Source organism: Molothrus ater, chromosome 3 (genome assembly GCF_012460135.2).
Source record: "Molothrus ater isolate BHLD 08-10-18 breed brown headed cowbird chromosome 3, BPBGC_Mater_1.1, whole genome shotgun sequence".
Classification (NCBI taxonomy): domain Eukaryota; kingdom Metazoa; phylum Chordata; class Aves; order Passeriformes; family Icteridae; genus Molothrus; species Molothrus ater.
Genome location: NC_050480.2, coordinates 66,167,709 through 66,181,321, shown reverse-complemented (window position 1 = coordinate 66,181,321; position 13,613 = coordinate 66,167,709). Strand labels below are relative to the sequence as shown.

The 13,613-nt window shown below is 37.1% G+C and overlaps 1 protein-coding gene across 4 annotated transcripts in view; it reads right to left on the bottom strand.

Moving 5' to 3' along the window:
- Positions 1–13,613, bottom strand: part of HS3ST5 (heparan sulfate-glucosamine 3-sulfotransferase 5) — a 192,138-nt gene that overhangs the window by 92,361 nt on the left and 86,164 nt on the right. For all 4 annotated transcript variants that reach the window (XM_054514323.1, XM_036380450.2, XM_036380452.2 and 1 more), the window contains exon 2: positions 748–955. The gene's annotated coding sequence lies outside the window, so the exon portion shown is untranslated. The remainder of the gene's footprint in view (positions 1–747; positions 956–13,613) is intronic.

Below are 13,613 nucleotides of genomic sequence, written 5' to 3'. Positions count from 1 at the left end.
TATGCCCACACACATTCTACCACCTTTCTGAGCATGTATCTGCTTACAAAATTATTTCTTCTATGTTTTCAATCATACCATAGAAAAATATGTCAGTGAATTGTTCTGGTCAAGGTCGATTTCCTGAGATGGCAAAGTAGTGTCAGAATAATATCAGCCGATTATATAATATTGTAGGAGAAATCAAAGGGTAGATGAAGCATATTATCAAAATCACACAGTTTCTGGAATATGAATAGCTGCCATTAATAAGAAATTAATTTTTTCCAACATGCTATGAATGTCTTTGGCATTCCCCTGAAGCCTCCATGCCATCTAGAGCAATCAAGCACACAGTTAACAAACACTCTGACCCCCACTGACTGTAAAGAAGAATCATCTCATGAGCAAATTAGAATATTGTCCCCTTTTTACAGGTTGTAAATCAAGTGAGAGTGGTTGAAATGCACTAAAGACAAGTCTAGAAGAAATGCCACAAAATGATTAATGGCAATCGAGCTCAGAGCATGGGCACAGCTTTCTCTTGGTGGCCAGCTAGTCATTTAGAAGCCTTTAGGTTGCCTGACCTCACTAAGCACATTTATAATGAGGCAGTTAAAAGAATGATCACATCTATATAAATGTTGTGTTAATCACCATTTTCCTCATCTGTGTCCCTGTTCAAGCAACAAATTGAAACATAGTCCCTGGTGCTAAAGATGGAATGAAACAGTCCTGAAACCTGAGGCTTTTAGGGAAGACACTGACCTTTGTGTCCTTAGGCACATCCAGAAAGTCCCATACATCTGTGTCTGATGAAGAACATTCCAGAAGGATTTAACTCATCTGTTCCAGTGTTCAGTCCCAAGAAGTCTTTAGTGGTTACTGAAAAGACCATTCAGGGAATAAAGCACCTCCAGGTATGTGGATGGAAAGATCAGGCATCTCTGCCGAAATGGTGTACAACTTGCTGAGCCTGTACAAAAAGAGAAGACACTTGCTGCATATTTGAAAATAAAAAAAAAAATCAAAACCACCCAATAAACCAAAGAAATGAAAGAACCCAAACCCTCATTTTCCCTGAGGATGAATGAAAAGAAATTTTTTGCAGTAGGGCCCCAGAGGTAGTGCATGCCAGGTCATGTTTCTGGAAGTACTGTGTCAGTGTCTTGTAAACATTGGCAGCCTGGAATCTGGAGCACAGGTTAGAAGGGAAGGGGAAGGGGGAAGGAAAATTTCAACAAATGCATTTCATAATACTGAGTCCCAAACAAAAGTCATACCTAATGACTGAAAATGGCTAATTACGCTTACTTTAAGTGAGTTACAAGAAAAGGAATGTTAGATATTTACTGGAGAGAGGTAATATATTGCTCAATCCACTGCTACTCTGCTACATTTCACCCTTGACATTGACCAGAAATGTATTCTGCAGTCATTTTGTAAATCATTGGAAAAACTACTTTTACACTGAGGACAATGCAAAACACATCTGGAGAAAATGGTAACAGCATTTAGTGAGAATTGTTTAGATGATCCTGTCTTTTTTTTTTATTTTCTGTGGTTTTTTGAGTTTTTTTTAGTAATCTGACTATGCCTCCATATTGAAGACGTGGGTCACCGAGACAAACGTGAATATGGTATTTAATTGCAAACCCTGTACTACAATTTCTAGCTTCGGGCATGAACGTATCTACTTTCATTCAAAGTAAATCAAGTCTCAAGGAATTTGGAATACAGTTAAGCCCTCAAAATCATCAATGTCAATGTGACCTGCCAAAAGACATTAACTCTGCAATTATTTTGTTAGCTGGAAAAAAATACTTGTGAGTAGAGGATCAACATTAAATCAAAAGGTTTCTACAAAAATATTGCAAAGAACAACCAGTCTGAGCAACTTTGCAGTATGGTTGGAGTCTGAAAATTGCAGATGCCTTTGCACACTTGAAACTAAATTTTGTACCTATGAAAGAACATGTAAATGCACAAGAGTCTTGTAAAAGTCTAGGAGAATAGTAGCCATCCTTTCTTTGCAATGAAGTGTTTATTTCAACATATAATTTCCATCCACATTTCATAAACCACTTACTTGGCTCAAGAGCAGTTTACTTCTGACTGTTGTTGCCTGTAGGATACATGATTTGCAATGCTGAGTATTTTGTTTTTCCATCACAAACATTTATTCATTAATAATTTATCAGATAAATGGCTTCTGATTGAGCAATTTAAAAAATGTAGGCAAATCAATGGCAAAAGACACCAAGCAGCATATTATAATGATACAATAATTCGAGCTCATACATTAGACCGAATTGATAGCGTCCCAAAAGCCCTCTTTGGATAGCTCAGTTTCAGAGAGTAAATGTTCAGCTGAAATACCTAATAAAACATCTCAACTACTGCTCTGAGAAATCGTGCCAGTATCATGTACAGTATCTTTGAGAGCTAATAAGTTGGCTCTGGAAAGCAAACAAACAAACAAACCCTAGAAAACGCCTCTGTGAACCTATAAGCTCTCCCTGGAGGGATATTAATAGTCACATCAAGAAGACAATGAACTTGTCTCTCAGTTGTGTGAATGAGGCTTTGAAAATCATAATGGTCTGATTCTTTGATGCCAGTGATATTTAGAGATATAGATTGTAGCATTAGATCCAAACAGTGTTTGTTATCACTCCTATGTGCAGCAGAGACAGTGAGGGAAACAAATGTGATAAATCCCTTAAGAGGGAGCTCTCAAGGGTTCCTAATGTATCATGAATAAGACCTGCTCTGAGTTACAGGATTTTCAGCTGAGTTGTTCACAAGGAAAATAAAATGCATTCTAAGGGCTGTGCCATGGCAATCATCACCACCTTTGAGGTTTCAGAGAAAAGAAGAGAGATTTGAAAACACTTTTGGAGAAAAGCTGCATATAAATATTTTCCCTCTTTCCAAGGTGTATTGCATGAATTAAATGACTTAAATTTTTTCAGGGCAGTAGTTAAGCTCCCTGAGAATAATGTTGTTAAAAGTCCTATCATTTTACAGTCATTCTGTATCTGCAGAAAGGACTGGTTTCCCATCAGGCCTGAGGAGATTAGTCAATAATGTGTTGACAGTATGTAGATTTATTTATAAAATGGATACTGTTTATATTCTACAAGGAATAGATTGTTTTCAAACTCAGATGGAATTTATCTTCCATTATTTGATGAAGACTCATTAATTATATACAATAAATTTCAGGAATGACAGATCTACCAATAAAAGCCACAATTCAATGTGGAATATGTGTGAACATCAATATATGTAGTTTTATATAAATGATCACAAGCAGAATCAGTTTATTTATTGTAAACAGTTTAAATGAATACATATGAAGTGAAAAATCAAATTAAATGGGATATTTTTTTTTTCTGATTTGATTTCTAATTTAACTGTTTCTGTTTGTGCTAATGTGAATGCTAGAGTGTCTTGTTTAATGACTATCTATTTTAAAAGTGTTTTTATCCACTCTACCTAAGACTAGAATCTTTGTCCACACCAAAATAAGTCTTGCTGAAGATTACATTTGTTTATTTTAAATAATGGACTTGAGTTGATTTGCAGGTTTCCTTTTCTGAATCTGTTAGCTGCAGGAGAGTTTTGAAAAAAGAAGCACCGTGCAGGAAATATTATAAAAACAGATGACAAGAGTCTCCTGACCCTGTAAAGGAAGAATTTAAAAATAAATTTTCAAATATTTTATTTTGTTTTGGTTTTTAATTTTTTTTCTAGTCCAGAAAATAGCAAACAGCTAAACACTTGGACATTGTAAGTGACCTTCTCTTTATACACATGAAAGTTATTCTTCAAATCATACACAAAATCTGGTCACCTGCCTACACCATCTCCATTTCAATGAAAAATAAAAAAAGTTAGATTAAACCATGACAGCTGAATCACACTTAATACTTCTACAAAATTAGACAGAAGGCATTAACACTCAAAGTGTCAAGGCTACTCTGGAAGGTTCAAATCACCGTCAGATTCCTACAAAAAATGAATTTACCATAATGTCATGAAAATAGATACAGAGAGCCATAATTGTGTGACTGGGGACAAAGAAAAAGAAAATAAAATCAATGATCAGTCACTTACACATATTATCGTTTTAAGGCTTCCCCTGACTTCACTGCTTCATAAAAATAATTTTCAGAAAAGCCCTAAATTTCTGAGCCTATGGCATCTGTTCAATCTTGATAATCAGACTGCTCCAACTTCTAAGAAGCCAAAGCTTCTAGTGTTTGTGTCTCTGGGATAAATCTTTCTGACAGACAGCCTTGGGGCAGTAGAGTTGGGAAGCCCTCCAGCACAGTCCTTCAGAGATGACCGCACATAGTCCAGGAGCTCCTGATGGAATATGGGATGAATTTTTACAGATTGCTTTTTCCACCTGCTCCATAAGTATGAAGCACACTTACCCTCAGGGAAACAACCCTCCATGCTTGCAAATTTTGACATGCCACATATTACCTTTTCAGCTGTTATTCAAAATGTTTTAAGGTATGTGAAGCCACGGCAAGCCACAACGGCAACCCCACCACTGTGCTCATCATCAGCTTTTCAGGTCCAAACCAGTTCCAGTTCGGGTTGCATGATAGAATGAATTTCAAGCAGATCAATGATATGCCACCAAAAAGGTGAACATTAGCAACCTGCATTTTTAAAAATATATATTTTTCCTTTTGAACCCAAATTTCAGAGTGATAAAACATGGCTGAGAAAATTTGCATCAAGATAATAATAGTTGGTAAACACTGTGCTAGTGTGTCCACATTTCAAAATAAGCACAAATCTCCTCTTTTTCCTCTATTTAACTGTCAGGCAAAAGGTGAGATCAGCATTCCACACTGAGTTATGTGTTACTATGGTGTAAACCTAGTGCAGTGAGTCTACACTGAGAAATTTATAACGAGTCAAAAAATTATCAGACTAAAATTATATTAAAAAAAGGTGTGAAATGTGCAGTAAATCTCTGGAGGTAGTAGTCTTAAATAATAAGGCTGTGTTGCTGTTAATATTTAATAAGAAAAACAAGAATAAAATAATAATGAACAAATATTCTCAAAGTAACATAGAACAGGGGTATGTACAGCACACAAAATCTCATTTATGCCTGAGTACTGTTCAAAGTACCACAAAAGTGCATGTATTTTCCTATAACCCACTATATTTCATATGTACAATAAATATGCACAATATACACTTTACATGGGTTCTTGCGCACGAGCTCTGCTACAATTATTCAGTACAAATTGCCACCTGTGACAGGAGTGGCGGCTTTACTGATGTAAATCCAGCACATTAGCACAACTGTACAGACAGCTACAGCAGCGGAAACTGGAGCATGATCTACAGAAATAGGTCAGCTTTATGAGGAAATCACTTGTTCTTGGAGGAAATAAATAATGAATTTCCACTTGGGGAGAGACCCCCTTGCAGAGGCGAAACCAATGTGAATTTTCTTGGCAGGAAACCTGTTTTATCTGAGAGTCAGTAAAAGGAACAGCTAGTGGCCCAGCATCCCTGCCTGGGTGCAGAGATGCCTTTCATCACACTTACTGGAGGCACAGTGCAAAAGGGTACAAGGAGAGGATGGGGCTGTGACAGCACTCATATCACAGCCCTGGCAGCAGGGATACACTCTGCTCACTGGGAAGGGAAGGCTACAACACATAGTGACCCTCAACAGCTTTGTGTGACAGTGAGAAAATGACAGGGGCCAGTGGGACTCACACATGCTCATCAGCACATTACAAACTGACAACCCTGTCCAAAGATTTCATGAATGCAGTTAAGGTACCCATATCTAAAAAGAAGACATTTGTTATGAATTTATTTCTCATAATATATGTATTTTTATGTTCAAATATATTTAAATACATGTATTCATAACAAAAATTATTTTTGAACAAAAGGAAGTGGGTAAAATCAGCATATATTATGATAACTGTTATGGATTTTTTTTACCTTCCACCTCTGTGTATATATTAATATCAGCTGCTTCATCTCTTCAGAGCTGCTTACTACATTTTACCATGGCATGCCTGATACAATCTGTAAATGAAAAGCTGAAAACCATAATAAGGAATTCTTCTCTTCTATGTAATGGGTACTGTCTTTCCTGTTCCAGTTCAAAGGCAAGCTTTTCTTTATTTTAGTGTTAGGCAGTGGGAGGACAGCCATATTTTTGGTCTTGTTTCCTGCCCTCTCAAATGCAGCTTCCAAACATTCCAGTTATCCGTATTTTTAAACAAAGGCAAGAAAATCCACAGGAATACCCATTACTGCAGCCTATGAGATACAAGGGAGGGAGATGAGGGAACTGGGTTTGTTCAGCCTAAGAAAGGAAGGTCTGCAGCCACCTGAGAGGAGGGTGTGGAATAGATGGAAAGACTTCCAAAAAGACTCTCCTCAAGGGTCCACAGTGGGAGGATGAGAAGCACTCTCAATGAGGATGACATTGTGGTACTTGCTGTGTGACTGGCCTGTTTGCAGTGAGAGGTTGGACCTGAGGCGCCCTGAGGCCTCTTGCCCCAGGTGACTCTGCTGAGCAGAAGTCCTGGCTCCCCTGACAGATCAAACACTGCTTCCCACAAAAATGCTAGCCATTGCTCAGAGAAAAGAGCTTATCTTCTGAGTGAAATCTACACAGCAGTACTCTGAATCCCAAATCAGATTTTATGCACGAGACCCAGAGAGTCTCAGCCTCATCAGCTTTCCAGAGGAAGTACAGTCCCACGCAAACGTAACTTCACAGACCTGAGCTGACTTACACAGATGCACAGATTGTAGAGAGCAGTAAATATAATCTGAATGCAAATATCACTATGACTTATCTTTTCAGTATATTTGCCCGTTAAAGTAAATTCTTCTTGGGAATGAAGTACAGTATTGTAAAATCAGTTAAATATCTCCCCTTGATCACTTTCACTCCCAAAACTGATAAGCGTATAAATTAGATGAATTAATACTTTTCAGTTGTAATTTCTTTGACTGGACAGCTTATTTATTTAATCTATGTTTATAGGAGCTTCACATCTTCTCAATGTAAAGGGTCTTAGTATATTTCCAGGCAGGCAATGTATCAATGTAATGCTGCACTGAACCTCTTGGTATCTGATTAAATGCCCTCCTCAAAGGCAGCATCCTTTGATCTCAGTACCTTAAATCTGGACCCCTTCTCTCTCCTGGCTGCAGCAGCAGCAGCCTCATGTGACACCTGCAGCTGGTGGGGAAATGGGAGTTTTCCACAGGCACGCAGAGGGACAGCTGCCAGGTGCACGAGGCAGCACTCTGGGTCTGGATTCATTGTGTGTCAGTCTGTACACACTAAAAAAGCAGCCTATCGCTACCCAGTCAGTTGTTTAACAGAGTAAAGGCTGCTTTTTCAGAAACTGGTTCTGTACTTTGAGTGAAGACACTGTCAGCCACGAAGAATCCAAAAACTTGCCTGTGCTAACAAAATTATCTTGCTGGTTTCCTGGTTTCCACCATAAACACACACAGCAAGAGTTGGTCTGCACCATGTAACAGCCACATTTGAGACAGAGCAAAAGTCTTTATTTCCAATTTGCTTTCATGTCAGTCCCCATCCTGCCCAAATCCTGTCAACCATTATCATATTAACAGTAGATTTGAAATACATTTTTCCTTTTCAGAGCAGAGATATTCAGTCCAGTCTCAGATGACATGGTTAAAGTTTCACAGTGTTCTCCTGTCACATGTCAGATTAATTAACTCAGCCCTGATTAATTTAAACTCAAAGTTTCTTTTATTCCACCTTCTAAAATACCAAATTCCACAGACTTCCTGCAGAGATACACAGGCACAACAATTCCCATTGCAATCTATCATTATTCTTTACAGAGATACTGTGCCATATTCCATATTCCCACTAGAATTAGACTGATGTGGCTGTACTGACATAGGTAAAATTATTCTTGATTTACTTTGGCACAAAAGAGATCAGCATCATGTCTACTGGGATAAGATAGTTCCTCCCCATGGTCATATTTACTTTACTTAAGACTACCAAAAAAAAGTATTTCTCAGACAGTTTCAATATACCATCTTTTCTCATAGGGAAAAAAAAAAGGAAAAATATAATTACAGGCTGCTCTAAGGTGAACTGCTGCTTTTTGTGGTTACCTGGAAGAATGAGCACGGTATCAATCCAGCAAAATATCTCTGACGTTTTGCATGTAGTCACAATATTCTTTATCTAATACTGCTTAAGAAACAATCAGGCCTGAAAAAAATCTTTCCTCACAAAAATGGAGGCAACTTTCATTACAAATTGGGAAAGCAACTGAAATGAAAATAGTGTAAGCTGTTATTTATTTCTACACCCAAGTGTTTTCCAGCTTTAGCAAAACACCAGCAGATCCTCTAGAATGGATCACCAAGAATTGCTGTCTTTGGCTTGTGGAGTTTCATCAGCTAAGCAAATAGGATGGCTGGGGAAAACAAGTAAAAAAGAGGCATTTGAAAAATGAAGATTGTCAAGGATAGGCAAGCAAGTGACAGAAGCTGCTTCATTGAGAAAGGAAGATGAATGCTTCAAAAACTTTCTTTTCACATTGGTGAATATCTTCCACTATTTCTATTTAACATATCAAGATTAGAGCTATCTGAAAAATGAATTGGCTTTTTAGAAGCCAATTAGCATTAGTGAATAACCACTTTACTTCTCATGCGTATCAGTTTTGGAAATTAAGTGTACATCCTTAGGGTGCTCAGACACCAGAGTCTTAATAAGACCTTGAAATGAGTAGAAACTGCTCAATATGTAGACATATTGAAATAATGCTACTTGTGATAATGTTTCAAAAGGCTGTGGAGAAGAGTGATAGAACTTCTGTGGATGCACAGAAAGTTTGTTTAGCCACAAACCTTGGCCAATTCATCTTCTCTTTCAGCACTAGTTTGCAGCCCTAGCATGTCCTAATTAATCTATGAACCTAGGCATTACATGATGCAGCCAAGAAGACTTAAAGGCAACCTCCTAGGCCTTTCTCAGTTGAGACTTCTACTAATATTAATGTGCATAATTTGCATAGAGAGCTTGAAAATGGGGTTCAAAAAGTTAAGCAGAGGCTCTGTTATCTCTTCATGCTGACATAACAAGCTGGACATGAAGAATATTGATTTAGCTACATATGTGTACTACTCAATCCATGAGATTCAAAGACACGCAGATTAAAAATTTTCTTAGGATTTCCCGCAGTGCTGTAGCACAAAAATCTTTTGCAGCTGAAAAACCTCTTTTGAATTAAAATATAAACAGAATATTTTCCCCTCCTCTGATAACAGAGCCATTATTTTCTATTATTTTATGGTGATCTTCCCTGTGCAGTTAGGGCATGCATTCTAGGTTTTACTTTTCCTATAACTTGAGGCTTATTTTAATTCATTTCACAATGAAAATTGAGGTTCTTATGTGATCCTTTGACTCTGGACTTTACAAAACTGCAACAAAATATCATTGTGCCTAAAGAACTCTGAAATACTAAAAAATACTGAAAAATACTGAAATTCTGAAAAAACTCCACAAAACAAAATACTCATCAGCAAAACATCATCTTTTCAAAGCAGGTGTTTATGGAGAAGGAGCTCTCTTGCTCTCTTACAATCCCCCCTTAATTTTGCATAACAGCTATAGTTAAGTGGCAGATTGGGTGGATCTGACACAGCGTGACCCAAAAAGATCATCAATGGCCATTCTCTGAAGCCTAAGGTGCTCTCTGCATACAGCAGCAGAGTCTGAAATGGATATCAGAGGCAGCTGGGTGCCAGAAAATGGAAATAGTTGTGTGTGTCTACCAAAATGCTGATGTCGGCTCAGCCCCTTTTATCTCCTTGCACTCAGGCTGAAGTGACTTCTGATGTTCATAAATCCTCCACTTCTACCTCTGATTTTCTTAAGGGATCTACAGCAAGGCAATGAAAAAAGAACCAGGCAGAGTTGAATTAAACATGCAGGCATATTTTCAGCCATGCTCTCTACCCCCTGCCCTAAACAGGTACAGTTTCTGTACAGATAGGGACTGATGCATGTCTGAGGAAGGGTTTAATCTGCCAAGTTTATTCCATTTAGGACTGCTTTCAGGACTACAAAGAAAGGATCATTCTTAAATCAATATCTGGGAAGATCTATATCCAATAAGTGCTTACTCCTTTCTTCATAATCTTCTCTGGAGACCCGTGAGACAGATGGTTCAAAGGACCTAACCCTCATTTCTCCAGAGCAGAATGCTTTGCCCTTGGGCTTATTGCTGTCACAGTATGCATATAACCTCCACTTCTCTTTTTCTGAGGCTGAGCTTGCCCACCAGTTGTAGGCCCTGTGGTGACTCATATGGACAACGATTATTTGTCATCAAATAAGCTTAAAATTATACAGAGCCAGAAAAAAAAAAAAGAAAGAAAATAAAGAAAATAAAATTTAAAAAAATCTGCAAAATTGTATCTTATTATTTTGGGGAATAAATTTTAAACTTTTCAAAGTTTTGCTGAAAAGTCTAAAGAGTAATCTTATTTGCAAATACGTATATGCAAATGAACTGTAGCTCTCAAATGAGAACTTGCATAGACAAACTTTCAGGTTCAAGAACCCAGGTGTAGCAGCTGTGGTCATTTAATTTCTACAGACACATTTCTGATGAAACAGATTAATTTTAAAATGTGCAATATGGACAGAGATGCAGCAATTTACACTGCATTTCAAACAATTCCTGCTCAGCATTGCTAATTAGGAAATCCCAGCAAAACAAGAAATATGATACCTCATAGAACTGTCAAAAGGCTGAAAACCAGCAAATTTCAAACACTCCAAAGAGAAATTCTTAAGAACTCCCAGTGCAACAAATCTGTTCCATATGAAAGCTTTATAGATCTTGTTCAAAGCTTCAACAAATGCAAATATCATCACTGCATATAGGCTCTGAGCTGATGTCATTTGCCATACCTCCATGGAAGTCAATGATGATACATTGATTTCCACTAATGAGGGTCTGACCAAAAAAAAAATTGCTGCATTCATTCACCTAAGAAATGCATTTTTCCCCCCCCATGTTCAAACTTTATTTAGCTTTTTTCCAGGGGTGCAGAAATGCTGAATTAGTATTAAATATATTCAGCATCCTCACCCAGAGCAAACCACATCCTAAGTTCAAGGAGGGAACAAAAAATTCACCACTGTGTCTCAGTCTTAGAATAGATTGAGATAATCACTGTCATAGAGATGATGAAAGGGCAACACAGAAGGTGTTCTGGAAAAGTTTTCAGTTGTCTAGGAAACCCATGGCAGTAATTGGGAAACAAGTTAGGTAGTTTTAGGACTCCAGATATAAGTACAGTTACAGCATTTAAGAAGAAGGAATAGTAGAAAAGAGTTAAGTTGGGTAATCCCTCAAAAAAAATTAAAGAAGGAAACTTCTGTGCAACAAGATAGGTTGGAATAATAAAAATAATTTAAAATATGTCCTGCTGTTTTAGCAGTATTTTTAGTCCTATCAGAGTACTATGTTTTTTCTGATAAAGTGAAGAACGGAAGTATAACTTTTCTTAAGAAGAGTGATGAGTGACCCAGTTTTAGAGGTACTATTCATACCGTTATCCTCTGGGTTTTATGTTTAAAAGATTATCTTGACATTAGTAAAGAAGCTTTACTGTATTTTTCCCAGTTAAGTTTTGGACTCTACATTTACAGGGAAAGCTAAGCTGATAAGAGAGAAGAAAAAAAGGTTTTCAAACAAGAGTTCCATTTAAAAACCCCAAATCCTTTTAAAGATACACATTTCTGCAATTTCCTTTTGGATTCTATTTCTTACCTCCTCCCCCCTCCAAAAGCACTTGTGGGATGACTTATTTGATACTATCCCCCATCTAGAACTCAAAAGTTATGCACAGTGAGGCTCCTTAGGTTGCAACAATTTTAAGTAGGACATTTGTTCTCCCCACAGAGGAGAGCAAAGCCCCAGGCACCCAGTGTACTTTCCTGCCACTTGTCAGAAGTACTCACTTTGTTTGGTTTAGAAGCTGGGAATATACCAAAGATGAGAGTCAGGGCTATGACTATTGAAAGAAACCATTTTATTCTTGCACTTTGATAGAACTGGAACCCACATCATGGTCAGGTCATCGAGTTCTTTCATTAAAAAAAATATTCTTTCAGCAGTGTCACAGATACAAAATTCTTGTTATCCAAGAAAGTGATGTATAAAAGTAATTTATGCAAGAAAAAATAATTTACCTATCCAGGCAACGGTTAAAAACATACCCATTTTGCTCACGTGCATTTCTTTCCTGATCAATATTACAAAGGAGGTCCTTGTTTGAATTTTTCAGTAATCCAAGTCTAGCTGGGAATGAGACTTGAATGAGATGTTGGCTGCCAGGCCAGATAAACAGATTCGTTCCCATTTCAGTGTTTCAAAGGTTGTTTGCAAATTGAATAATTGAATACCTTTTGTTCAGGGACAACTTGTTCTGGAGGGCTTACTGCAGTGGCTACAGCCTGCACTTGTTGACCTGAAATATACCACAAACAGCTTGATTTAAGGCCAGAAGGAAACTTGTACCCTTTACTTTCCTATGAGAGCAACTTAGACATGTAATGTTATTATAATATCTTTATAGTTTTGAAATGCAAAAAGCCAACCATATAATCATCACGTTCTATTCTACATAATTACAGTAATTTTGTAACATATCCAGAATGTAAACACAAAGGAAATGTAATTGCAGTTTTCCCCAACAGCTGGTAAAATCACTGTTTTAAACTTAAACCTACAAAACCACTGTCATCCCTTATCCTACTGATGCCTGGAACAGCAGAAAACAATCTTTAAACTTTGTTGGTTTATGAAATATATTGATTAAATAGCTGACTCAAGTTAGAAATTTCAAATACTGAAACATCCCAAGTGATATAAGTAGGGTTTTGCATATTGTCAGTGGAACAAAAGAGCAGAGAGCAATTCCACAAAGTGGTTTTGATATCAATAGGCTGAATTGTCACAGCTATGAATCATCATAAAAAACTGCTGTAACAAGTAATACAAAACTTTGTAAGACATTCTTTAGTGAATCATAGATTTAAAAAATCCCAAAACTAAACCCCAAACCATTTAGCTTCTTTTATCATTTGTCCCCCCTATCAGAATAATATTACACAACAAAGAAAACTAATTTTCACATTCTAGTGCCCTATTGTACATTCCCTCAAAAGAAATATAATTGTTCTCTTTTTCTTTAAGGTAGCTATGAATATTTGAGAAAATGTCAAGACTAAAAACACCCCAGTATTTTGATTGATTGAAAGGTTAGTATCCATTGAATAGTTTATATAGTTTTTTTATTTGGTGGTGGTTTCATAGTATCACTTGCATTTTATTTACATTTTTGTTATTTTCTCAGAACATGCTTTCATATCTCTAAAAGGGGGATAAATAGTAGGTAAACAGTATTCTAGTTATTTCAGCTTTTGCCCTCAGGAAGAAGACAGACACTTTTGTGTGGGATAGGTGGGCTGCAGGGATACAGCACATCGGGCTTCCCATGGTGAAGGGAAATGTGACTGGTGCAGATAAATCAGACAAATGTTA